This window comes from Gadus macrocephalus, chromosome 7 (assembly GCF_031168955.1).
Source record: "Gadus macrocephalus chromosome 7, ASM3116895v1".
Classification (NCBI taxonomy): Eukaryota; Metazoa; Chordata; class Actinopteri; order Gadiformes; family Gadidae; genus Gadus; species Gadus macrocephalus.
This window is the reverse complement of record NC_082388.1, coordinates 3,728,837-3,742,653: the sequence shown is the minus strand read 5'-3', so window position 1 is coordinate 3,742,653 and position 13,817 is coordinate 3,728,837. Positions and strand designations below refer to the sequence as shown.

The 13,817-nt window shown below is 43.1% G+C and overlaps 1 protein-coding gene across 1 annotated transcript in view; it reads right to left on the bottom strand.

Moving 5' to 3' along the window:
* Positions 1-7,572, bottom strand: part of sts (steroid sulfatase (microsomal), isozyme S) — a 52,978-nt gene extending 45,406 nt beyond the window's left edge. Inside the window, exon 1 of the mRNA XM_060056285.1 lies at positions 6,950-7,572. The gene's annotated coding sequence lies outside the window, so the exon portion shown is untranslated. The remainder of the gene's footprint in view (positions 1-6,949) is intronic.
* Positions 7,573-13,817: the final 6,245 nt, after the last annotated feature.

Here is a 13,817-nt window from a genome sequence, read left to right as displayed (position 1 = left end):
CTATCTATTTTATATTACTGGGAAAACAAGTCTTCACCAACATCTCAATTATTTTATTTTTTTACTGCTGCATTTGAACGCATCAATCGTATTTCTGAGCCGACCTGAACACATCACATTTGACACTATTTGTGACCATTGGTTAGTTGTTTTTTTTAAGCTAACTATCTCTATATCCTGCCGATTTTAACATGGATTTAAAAACTGCATTACTATTTTTAACTGACGGGACTTTCTACACCGTCCGGTTGTTTGATTACATGGTTCTTGCACCATTTTTAAAGTCAAATTTAAGACTTTTTAAGACCAACACATACATAAATTAAGACCCAAAAAATGTCTGAAAAATTATTTGATAGAAAAGGTGTGTATAATTGAGTCACTTATACACATCAACCGTAGCCGTAGTACTAGCAGTAGTAGTACTCTTGCAAAGTTATCTCGGAAGCGCGCGGACACGACGATACGCGAACACATTAACCCACCCGTGTCACCCATAGTCACCCATGACCGTCGCTTAGCAACCGGACACGCTGGGGTTGATATGTTACCGGACTACTGTAACTACTACGGAGTGATAACAAAGACATGAATCGGGCAATAAATCCACCGTCCTTGACAGCGGTCAAGTTTGGAGTGCGGAGTGGACCAAATGCGAACTACTGCAGCTTTCCTAAGTTAAACCCCAAACTAATCGGAATAAGTGTATGCATGTCGATTATAGCAGACGAACAGATTTACGAACAGATAATTGTATTCCGATTGAGGCGTATTATATGATCCTTTTCTATTCCGATTGAGCTGTTCTTCCACAACTATGCGGATCAGATGTGTCCATGTAAACACGGCTGACAGTGATCACACACACACACACACACACACACACACACACACACACACACACACACACACACACACACACACACACACACACACACACACACACACACACACACACACACACACACACACACACAAAAATAAATCAAAATTCAAACAAATATTAGGCAGCCCTTAATATTCGAACCTGTTATGGCAGGCCAAGAGGGAGAGCGAGAACCCGACGCAGTCTACTCATAATATTGTAATGACCACGGAAGAGGCATCGAATGAAGTATTGATTAGACAGCGATTTATTAGATACCTAATAAACCGTCGGAACACGCAGGACCGGTAACCATAGCAACGCCGGTAAACAAACCCCGCGAAGCCCAATCCAGGTCTTACTGAAGGAATTTAATGGTCATAATATTATTAATAAATATTCGAATATTAATATTAATAAACAAACAAACTTCGAATATGATTTTTGGGAAAAAGTCCGTCACACAATTCAATTAATTTACTGTTTGGAATACTTACATTAAAATGATCCAGCATGAACTGTGATCCATAGTACCGCGATAAGACATGGCTGTCGGTGTCGTCCGTGGGCCAGTACCTCACATGGATATCCATCTGTTTGCTTTTAGTGGTTTTGTTCACTCATCGAACATGAGGACGTACTGTTTATCGTTTACGCTGCGTGACAGCTCTCTTTTTATGAAAGATGCGATCCCGTATTTGGCTAGATAGGCCGTTTTGTTTTCACCGCAGGTGAACGACTTCGCAAACTCAGAATCTGGGAACATAGCAGCCAAGACGTTACTAATGTCCTCGTTCGATTTGAAGGAATTATGTCTGCTCACCGTGTGGAGAACCCACAATACCTCCGCCTTCTGGGTTTCTGGTGGCGACACAAAGCCGGTTAACGCCGTCTGATGTGAAGTACTAGCCACGGATGCTGAACTTTTCAGTCCACTTCTTTCAAATAATACGGGCATCGCTGTAGTCCCGCTAGCTGCCACGGAGTATCGGATATATTTCTGCGACCTCATGTGGGACTCAAGAGCTTTTGCTCCCATGGTCCCTAGTATGAATGCCTTTCGGGATAAACAACACCTTGCCTCGTAGTCACCTGCCTTCTCCAACCACCCCCGAAACGTATCTTCCTCAAACCATTTCTCATTGAATTTGCACTGTCCCATCCTGAAAGTAGCGCAAGTTGGCCTAATGATGTCAACCGTCACTAGCTAAAAGTAGCGCCAGCAAGTTAGCCTACAGACGCAGCTGCAGGCTGCAGATGCAACCGGCCCCCCGATGACTGATGTCAACGTTAACGTAACGTAAAACTCCTGAAAATGCCGTAATTAAAAGACGCACTAGGTGATTTGTTGTGCGCGACAATTTCCCAGTCTTAAAAAACCCTCTGCAAAATGTAATACCTAGAGCAAATTTACAGTAAATTTAAGACAATTTATGGCCTTAATTTTACACAAAAAAAATTAAGACTTTTTAAGACTTTTTAAGGACCCGCGGGAACCATGGATTACTACCGCTGCTTTGAATGACTGTTGATGCACGCGGTGCCGACTCCGAGCCTGTCTGCCCAACGTCTGCAGCAGCAGCAGCTGACAGAATTTTCGGTTGGACAACTAGACGGATACTGAGTTGAAGGAGTTTTTTTTAACCGAAAGACAGTGAAGGTACAACACTTTTATGTAGGCCTACAGTCCAGTTTTAAGACATGACAAATACAAGCTGTGGTCGCTCACACTGAAGCTCGCTGTGGGCGTGCATGAACCGTGAACCAACCTGTCGGCGGCTGGCTGTAAACAGTGCTGCGCCTATGAGTAACTTATTAATCGCGCGACACAACGAATCGACGACCAAATTCGTTGCCAACGCATTTAGTAATCGATTTTTATAGATTTTATCGATTCGTTGTTGCAGCCCTACTTATCAGTAACATTAATATTAACATTAACTTTACCATGGGTTTTTGCAAGTTATATTTGGGTTTTAGGGATATTGTAAGACATATTTATTATCTAAAAATTGTTCGGCCTAATTTCTCTAATATAAAGGAAATTTAAAAAATAAGCCAACGGCAAGAATTCACTGACGTACCCAGTCCGCAAAATCAGGTCACCCGTACTATAGAGGGATTATTTGTCTATCAACGCGGCGGATGCGCGAGCAGAAAGATGGCAAAAATACAATTTGTTTGACCGGTTGCCATGGTTATCTCTGTGTGGTTAATTTGCAGTTGTGGTGTTAATTAGCGATTTTGTCAGCTTACTGTTACATTAAACTGTAATCAGACAACACGGTTATATGCTATAGACCAGGCATCTCCAAACGGCGGACCGCGGTCCGGGTCCGGACCAAGTGACGGTCCTATCCATGACCAATTTAAAATAATAAAATATATATATATATTAGGGATGGGCACGAGTAGTAAATTCCAAACTCGAGTGATCGAAGGAATTCCTCGAGGATCAATCGAGTACTCGTTAAATCAAATCTATTTTTAGAATGCAACGCATCTGCAGCAGGAATAGGCCTGATGATGAACGGCAATATTACCAACCAAACATGTAATGCTTATTCTCCATCAAAACAGTCAGAGTTATCAGAGTATTCATTATTTATTTTTGCAAACGTTCAAAACACATTTCCCTTACAAAAATAAATATGCGTCTCACAATTTAAATCACGTCGAACCAAGGCCTGTAACAGTTAAAAAAAAACGAAACAAGTAGCCTAACCATTGCAAATAAATGCTTAAAGCTGCAAATAAAACGGCAGCAAATGGACTATGGAAATACTCAGCGTTGTGATCTTCTCTACACGCCCGGGATTACAGCTGCGTCTTGCGGCGGTGAAAATAGCCGACACACTTTCACTTTCACCGTTGCTGCGGGTCTGCTTTCCCGAACTCACTGTTGTGTTTCAGGAGCATATGTTGCCGCATAGTACTTTCTGGTAGCTCGATTTCGCTTGGCATGTTTTACATTTCACCTTATGATCTCCTATTTCTTTAAAGTATTTCAATTCTTCGCTGCGGTTTGCTTTAACCGCCATCTCTTAACTTTTTGAATTCTGGCGTGCCTGCACACGCCACGGAACGCGCCATGGAAATGGATGCATTTAATTTTCTTTGTGCCCACGTCATGCGTTAGTGGCGCCGACAGAAAATTGATACATTTGCTTCAGAAAACTTTGTTTGTGTGTGTATATGCAAACTCGAGTTTGCCTGTCCACCAACCGAGTTCATTTGTAACGAGTAGTACTCGAGTAATCGATTCCTCACACCCATCCCTAATATATATATATATATATATATTTTTTTTATGATTTCACTATACAAAGCATGATTATGTTAGTAAAATCATTTCTCACTGAAATACAAATTGAAAGGCAGTCTGTAGTACAGCATAAAAACAGCAAAAAGCAATGATCTTCACAGAGCGAAGATCATGCACTCACCGAACTCCCCCCCCTCCCTCCGTCTGTCACGGCATGTGCGTAATAGCGTCACTCAAAAAATAGCCAATCAAATTTTTTGTTTACCGGAAGAGCTATTGGGAATGAGAAAATGGCTTGCTCGAAAATAAGGAAAGTCGACCCCGAAAACAGACATTTTAAAGATGAATGGACTGACCAATACTTGTTCATTGTCTTTTATGTGTTGAAACCATGGCGCTGATAAAAAGCAGGAATATTAAGCGTCATTACGAATCCAAACACATATCCTTCGAGGAAAAGTATCCCCAGAAGTAAGAGCGTGGAAAATATCCGAGCTGAGAGCTCAGTATGAGAGGTCTACGCGTGTCTTCACACACTCATTTACAGGCCAGCAACGTGCAAATGAATGCTCACATAAGATTGCATGGATTTTGGGGCAACATAAAAAAACTTTCAGTGACACGACTGTTGTGAAGTAGTGCTTGAACGCTGCCGAGACATTACTAGAAAGTAAACAAAGGGATGAATTGTGTGAAAAAATTAAGTAAATCCCAATGTGAGCTGCAACGACAACCAGAAAATCCGAAATGTTATCATATGACGCACTGTCACAGCTTCATGCAGCTGTTCAGAGTGCCCCATCCTTAGCCATTGATGAGTCTTCAGATGTCACGGATAATGCACAGCTTTTGGTTTATGTGCGATTGTTTCATCAAGACAAGAAAGAGATCTGTGAGGACCTGTCTAACACCACTTGAGACACTGTTTTGCTTACTTGAAGTGAAGGCCTAATGCTCTTTTTGTTTTTATTTGAAATGTAGGTCTGGTGTACCTGTTTTGCTTACTTGAAATGTAGGCCTAATGCACTTTGTGTTCATTTGAAGTGTAGGCCTAGTGTTCATGTTCTGCTTACTTCACATGTAGGCCTTATGCACTTTTTATGTTCGTTTGAATTGCAGGCCTAATGTACCTGTTTTGTTTACTTGAAATGTTAATATGCGTTACTTTGTCTTACTAGTTTTTCATGGTTTAAAGTAAGCTATTTGGAAATTGAAAATGAATACATCTGAAATTATAAGGTAATATGCCGTGTTGATTGTATTTGACAAAAGAAGGCTATTAGGACGTGGTAGGTTCGGACCTTTCTTGGAAGGAATTTTTAGTAACTGGACCTTGTTCAATTTTAATTGAAGACCCCTGCTATAGACCCTACAGTTTCTGTGGTATAAAGGCTGGGATGAATTTCGAATTATAAATATGTACACTTTATGTTGAAAGTATAGACCGTCGCGATTACCATTGAAACGAATGGCGTGGTTATTATTCTTCAAAACGAGAGCTGGTAAATTGTGAAAAATTAATTTAACTGTAATCAGACAACGCGGTTATATGCTATAGACCCTAGAGTATCTGTGGTATAAAGGCTGGGACGAATTTCGAATTATAAATATGTAGACTTTATGTTGAAAGTATAGACTGTCGCGATTTCCATTGAAACGAATGGCGCGGTGATTATTCTATTATTCTTCAAAACGAGAGCTGGTAAGTTGTGGAAAATGAATTAAACTGTAATCAGACAACGCGGTTATATACTATAGACCCTAGAGTATCTGTGGTATAAAGGCTGGGAAGAATTTTGAATTATAAATATGCACAATCCATAACGTTAGCTCTCTGGCTCATAGCTCAGCGGACTGGAATACCTCCCGTTTTCCAGTCGTAGCTACGGTCCGTCCTATTTATGTGACAAACTTTATATTTGGATAGTAAAATGCATGGAAATATAAAATTAATGATCTTAATTAATTTTCCTTGGCAAGTGACCATGGATAATGCCCTTTGAGGTGTCAAAAAACATGTTTGATCGATCGTAATTAAAGGGGACTAATTTTTGAGGGAGATGAACTCAAACAGAGTATACATTTAATAAGATGGCAATAAGAAAAAGCATAATTATTCAAGTATTTTAATTGTTTTATTACAAGAAGTAGTATACCCCACTGGTTCATTTGGTCGGATAAATTGCCATGGTTACTTAGCGGAGATTCCCTTAAGTCACGTTGATGGAACGCAACTCTAGCTTAAAGTAGTGAGGCTAAGCGAAATAAGCCCGGCTTTGCCTTTAGCTTGGTTGATGGAATACCCCCCAGGTTGTTTAGATCAGTGGTTCTCAAATGTCTTGATTATTTTTATTATTGGTTCTGCATTAGCTGTTGGTTTCTGCCTTATTCTTATTCTAATTAGCAATAAAAAGAATATGTCATGCATTATTATAGTATTATTATTAATATTATTATTATGATTATTATCATCATTATTATTATTATTATTATAGCCATAATATACAGAGTGAACACAAAATAATAAGAACGTATATTAGACAAAAGATAAGAAAGTAGGAAGGGGATTGAAGGGAAGAAGGTTATGGGGTGAAAGCAGCATTAAAGAGGTGGATTTATTTATTATATGTATAACTATTATTTATTATATTATTATAACAGTTTCGGTTTTTGTTTGCATTGCACGCAGACTAACAGGGTGCGTGTAATACATACTGCTGTTAGCCACTATGCATGCTCAGTGCACAAATACGCGTATTACGCACGGACACAACATTCACAAGCGACACTTTGGTGTCAAATTGCGTGCGTAAACTTACCATTCCATGGTTCCTAGGTCGACTTTGCAAGTTGGCGACACAACTATGGGGCAAATCCTTGGGAGGAAACGTGAAACCAGCCCAGAGCGCAAGCATTCAGTCATGTGATCCTCGACAAACTTTTGATTGGATGAGGCAATCATCTGGGAGATCCACATAGGTGGAACGGGTTCAACTGCCAGGGACGAAAGTGGCCGCCTGCACCACAGCGCATGCTGAGAGAGGATCCTGTGTTTAAGCTTTATAGTGGTCTACCGCAACGCCGTTTCCTGTTCTGACCTTCCCATGAGTGTGTCTGCGGCACCGGATACAACGTCTTTCCAAGAGGGAGAAAGATAAGAACATACCAAGAACATCAACTGCAAAGAACAAGTAGTTAATATGGATTTTTGTCAATACATTTGAAAAAGAGATATCCGAAACGGATATACCACCATCGGTAGTTCCGTGTTACTGGAAGTCCCGCCCTCTCTCTGGCCAATGAGGCAATTTTGAGCATCCCGTTCCAGGCCTTATGTAAACTGATCAACTGGTACAATAAAGGTAAATAATATAGAAAGTGAAAAGTATTTTTGACATAAAAAGAGACACACGCTCACACACGCACGCACGCACGCACGCACACACACACACACACACACACACACACACGCACATATATACACACACACACACACACAAACTTCCTCTCTCTCTTCCTCTCTCTTTTACACACACACGAAGAGACAAACACACACAGGTCGATGCCCTGACGTGCATCGATCTCCCAGAGCAACTCGTTTGGCGGGAGGCGGGACCAATCGGCGCCTACCGACACGGACTCCCTCGCATGCTTGGAATCAATATTCCCCCCCATTGCGGCGCTCTATAACAACGCGCTGCACGTGCGCGGTCCCGTGAGACGTTTGACTATCTATCGCGGAGATAAACCAAGTAGTGTGTGCGTGTGCGTGTGTGTGTGCGCGCGTGTGTGTGTGTGTGTGTGTGTGTGTGTGTGTGTGTGTGTGTGTGTGTGTGTGTGTGTGTGTGTGTGTGTGAAAGGTTCAAAATCCGAGATTGCTTTTAACTCCGTTTATTGTTAAAGTCCGCATGTTTCGGCATGGTAACTGGCTATGGAACGAAAGTCTAGGAATCGTGTTGAACACGTGTGAGAGATAATAACTAGCTACTACGGGCCACGGGCAGAGGCCCGTGACCCTTCGCGGGTGGAGTTATTATCTCACACGTGTTCAACACGATTCCTAGACTTTCGTTCCATAGCCAGTTACCATGTCGAAACATGCAGACTTTAACAATAAACGGAGTTAAAAGCAATCCCGGATTTTGAACCTTTCCTTGAAGAACTAGTAGAGGTGGGTAGAGTACTGAAAATCTATACTCAAGTAAAAGTACAATTACTTCCTTCAAATTTACTTGAGTAAAAGTAAATATTCCAATTGTAAAAACCTACTTGAGTAAGAGTAAAAAAGTACTTTGTTTTAAAGTTACTCAAATTACAAGTTACTTTACATTTTTGTATTGCAGTGCTTGGATCAGTGACAAATACCAAACGTGTGTATGTGTGAGAAAGATGCACTCTCAAACATTTCTTCACAAGTTGCTTCATTCTGTATTGTTCATTAAACAAACATAGGCCATCAAACAAATTTACACTAAACATGTAATTTAACTTCACCTTTGACAAAAGCATTGTAGGAACAGTTACCAATTAAACACTAACCTGGCTGGGGGGGGGGGGGGGGGGGGGGGGAGAGAGAGAGAGAGAGAGAGAGAGAGAGAGAGAGAGAGAGAGAGAGAGAGAGAATAGGATACCCCTAACAGTGGTATAATGAGCACATACCACAGCCTGTCGTGATCTATTGCTTAATTATAAATAGCTCTGGTAGTTGTTTCTGTTCCACGACATTTTGTATGTCATGTTTGTGGTGTGGGATGAAGAGAGTGGTAATCAATCAGATGTAGTGAGTGTAACATAATTCACCTACAGTATTTTGTTATGTGTTGTTCTTTCAATTGTGTTGTCGTTTACTGCATGTCATTTACTGTTTTGGTGGTTCAGGGATCGCTGTCCCTTTAAGGATTACGGCGTTTCATGACGTCAGAGCCCATGCGGGATTTGTTTACCTGCAGCGCGTTTTGATTTCCGGCTTTTCTCTTTGACTAAATAAACGAGTCACACCCCTGTGTGCTCAACGTGCGAAATTGTATCTTTCACTTATTGCAATTTCCACACAGATTTGTTTTGACGCAATTGCGATTCAGCCTACGCATAGCATGGTCTGGCTCGAGTCCTCAGCCCCAACGTAATTGTGAGCTGTCTCCCCGGCAATGGAATCGCTACAATATTGCAATCTAGGGAGGGGGCGTCGCTAACGTGTACGCTTGTATTACAGTCAACGAAGATAATATGTTTATCAAAATACTAATTTTAATGAAGGCACGATGGAAAATGTAATTGAGTAAAGAGTGGAATTCTAAATCAAATATTTACTCGAGTAAGAGTAAAATTACAGACTTAAAAAAGGAACGTGAAAAGTACTTTTTATCCGAAAAAATTACTTTTTTACTCATTTGCGTTACTTGTAACGCGTTACTACCCACCCTATAATTTGGTACGGTAACTGAAGCTTAAGGGAGGGAATTGTATCTAACGCGTGTGAGAGGAAAATACCGTGATCTACTTCAAGCCCCCCGGGCTTAGGCCCGGGTGGCTTTCTGCGCCGTCTACCTATTGATCTCTGGCCTCTCGAGTTCGAAATCACCCGCTAGAGAGGACGTCAAGTGGGCGTGGCCTAGTGGGCGTGGCCGGGGTGATGTAAAGGCTTCGGCTTCTTCTGTGGTGGAGCAGCCTTCAATAAGGTCTTGCTCCCCTTGTGGCTATGTGAGGGAAATGCAGCTTCTTAAAATACTTAACAGTGTGTGTGTGTGTGTGTGTCTGTGTGTGTGTGTGCGCGTGCGTGCATGTGTGTGTTTATTAGTAGTTGCTTGTTTATCCGTGTGAGTGTGTGTGTGTGTGTGTGTGTGAGTGTTTGTGTGTGTCTGTGTATATTATTGTGTTTGTGTATGTGTCTCTTAATGTCTGTGTGTTTGTGTATGCGTGTGTTTGTGAGTGTGTGTATATTACTCTGTCTGTTCGTATTATGTGTGTGTGTATTAGTGTGTGTGTGTGTGTGTGTGTGTGCCATGCACATATATCAACCCAAACGCACACTATAATAACTGCAACACAACTACAAGATGAAACACAATAAAAGCGTGGGTGATACAGTCATAATCTAAACTCGCCCTTTCCTGTTCTTTCGAAAACATAATTTCATGTGCATTTCATATCTGGAGGATATTAGCAGGAGAATTGGGACTGTTTGAGTCTCTGTTGCTACATGACTCCCACCCACTAACCCCCACACACACACACACACACACACACACAAAAACACACACACACACTAACACATACAGAAAGACAAACACTGTTCAATCTATTTCTTTAATATTGGGTCCGGTCTCGCGATTTGATGCTCACTGTTTTCTGAAGTTGAATTGTTACTATTGTGTTTTTTCCACACAGTATGGGAAGCGATGAGTTAGTGTGTGTCAGTTTGTGTAAGTGTGTGCAAGTCTGTGTAAGTGTGTGTAGGTGTGAGTGTGCGAGAGAGAGAGAGAGAGAGAGAGAGAGAGAGAGAGAGAGAGAGAGAGAGAGAGAGAGAGAGAGAGAGAGAGAGAGAGAGAGAGAGAGAGAGAGAGAGAGTGTGTGCATGTGTAAGAGGGATTGAGAGAGAGAGTTTGAGAGAGAGAGAGACAGATAGAGGGTCAGAAAGAGAGAGAGAGCGAGAGAGAGTAAGAGAGAGAGAGTTTATTTGTCACAATCAGATGAAGGGATTATTTACGGATGGATAGCCAGGAGAGAGGCATGTGACAGGTTTCTCTTTTCTGCCGTACAACACAACAAACAGACTGTAGATAACGCACAAGCATACACACACGCTCACTGGCCCCCTCTCTCTCTCTCTCTCTCTCTCTCTCTCTCCCGCTGTCCATCAACTGTCTGTTGCGGACATGGCCTTAGCCAGCTTTGACTGAGTGAGTGGGTGAGTGAGTGAGAAATATATATTGTTGTTTCTCTGTCTCCTGACTTATTGTAAGTCGGCTGGCTAAAAGCATCTGATAAACGCCCTGAATATAAAATGTAAGAGGTTGGCTCGCTGATTGGCCAACAAGCAACAGGTGTGCAGCCTCACCAGCCCCAGAATCCAATCAGACTGAGACCATGTGAGGGAACCGTGGGCACCGCGGCCCGGGAATGAATGGCCCTGGAACTGCGGGCACCGTGACACCAGCCCGGGAACCGCAGGCACGGCACTCCCGCGTCTCCCGCCGTGCCCCGTCAATGAATGAATAGCCCGGGAACCGCGGGCACCGTGACAGCGGCCCAGGCAACGCGGGCACCGCAGCCCTGGAACCACGGGCACCGTGACCCGGGCAACCCAGGCAACGCGGGCACCGCAAAAACAGATTGCGCGCAGAGGCCTAATTAGGCCTTTATATTTTGTATTTGAAATGACACAGTCTTTTTGTGGAGACTACGCTCAGAGCAGCTGGAACCTAACAACAGCAAGAGGAAGGAGGAAAACGGGCTATGAAACGAAATTAGTTAGTTTTTTTTGCTATCGCCCATGTATGATTGTGTTGCGTTGGTTATTGAACTGTTAACCCGCGAACTTGGGTTATGTTTATCAGCGATAGAGATCATGACGATAGCTGATGTAATGGGAGTCCGGGCGTGTGCAGGACCGAACCGCGCTGTATGACCACTGTTACACTGCTCATAGACATTAAAAAGTAGCCGAGACGGTAGAGGGGTTATAAACCAATAAATGAAAATAGGCTATTTATTTCAGGTAGCCTATTTTTTCACCGAAACCATGAAAGTTTAAAATCCCCCCAAAAAATGAAAGAAAAATCACGTTCCCAGCGCCCCCTAGGTTGTGCGAACACCCCCGTTGAGAAACTGTAGAGTCTTATCCTGGCTATCTGTGTTTTCTCCGGGTTTCAACTAGTGCTTGTTAGTGCGTGGCACCTGGTTCTATGAACATCCTTACTGTACCGACAGCGAAAGATTGTTGTTTCTCTTTCTTCTGACAAACTGACTTATTGTAAATCGCTCTGGATTAGAGTGTCTGCTTAAAACCTTCCACACCCATGTCCGCGTGCAGTAAATACAGCACGCTTAACGATGTAGGTTGAGGTGTTTCAATGGCGTTACGTTTTTGATTGACAGCCGCGGGACAGCCCTTTTAATTTATTCGTCAGTGTGTGAAGAGATGTGACAGCAGCTCCACGGGGATGGGGGAGGAGGGGTGGAGGGGTGCAAGGGAGGGAGGGTGACGGACTGGACGACCGCCACATCAATTAAGCCTGATTCAACTTCATTAGTGTCAATCAATAGTACCCTGGACAAATGTCTCTCTCCCTTTCTCTCTCTTATTATCGCCCCATCCCTCTCCTTCTCTCCATCTCTCTCATCCCCCTCCATCTCTCGCTCTTTCTCACTCTCTCGCTCTTTCTCATCTCTCTCTCCCCTCATCTCCTCTCTCTCTCTCTCTCTCTCTCTCTCTCTCTCTCTCTCATCCTCCTCTCTCTGTCTCTTATTCTCTCTCTCCCTCCCCTCGTCCCTCTCCCCTACTCCTCCCTCTCTCCCTCTCCTCCCCCTTCTGTGTGGGTGAAAGGGCAAGATTGAGAGAGAGAGAGAGAGAGAGAGAGAGAGAGAGAGAGAGAGAGAGAGAGAGAGAGAGAGAGAGAGAGAGAGAGAGAGTGAGAGAGAGACAGTCCTCTCAACCCTGTACCGGGTGCCAGTGAACCCATCCCCCCCCCACCCCCCCCCACTCTGCCCCCTCCATCTAAATCTAGATATTTTCTCGATTTCTCCATCGCTGACGCTAAATTACTCTTTGTTGCAGTGTTTAGGGCAGCCAATGCATATATTTCGGGTATTAACATCTTTATACTGGTGTGCACTGAGCATAATGCGTCAATTAAGCCCTCCAAAATAAAAATAAACGCAACCCGTGTCTTAACCGTGTTGTCATCAGGCCCCCGCGCCTGTCATGCGCATTTTATTGCACGCGGCGGTCGGACGGACGGAGATGAAAAGGCGGACGCCGCGGGCGAAAATTGACTTGATTATCTTCCGTCAGTGACATTTTCCTTCCCACCAGACGTTGTCAGGGCAAATGAACGTAATGAGAGCGGTAATGGAAGTCTGCAGACGCCGTCAACAGGAACAGAGGGGGCGCTTTGCATGGAGAAACAACAGCATCTGGTGGCGGCGTTCAGTACTGCACCCTCGGCTCCCATCACTTGCTCAGACCTTTGAGAACCTTTGCATGGAGCAAGAACGGCATCTTGTGGCCGCCATCAGCAATGCACCTTCAATCCCTCATTTTCTGGCCCAGACTTGACGTTAAAAGTCCCATGACACGCCACCAGGTGTGATTAGCCGTTACAAGTCGTTTCGAAATCTGTCAAGTGGGCGTGTCCACCTAGAGTGTGACGGATAGATAAGCAACGTTTGCTGCAGTCCACTGGGTAGGCTGGTAGACTGATCTAACCAGCGTACATCTAGGTGGACGCGCCCACTTGTGATGTCATAAAGGGAAGAAAAAAAACGGCTTGTAACGGCTAATCACACTCACTAACTGGGTGACATGTCATGGGACCTTTATATGATTTTGAAATGAGAGTATAAACCAGAAAAACAAACAGATTTCAATTACATATTTAATCGTGATCTCGGGATTGTAGAGGTGGCAAGGTCAGTGTTTGTTTTCCAGTTAGAAATGTGTCAATCAAGAATATATTCAGTCAAGTG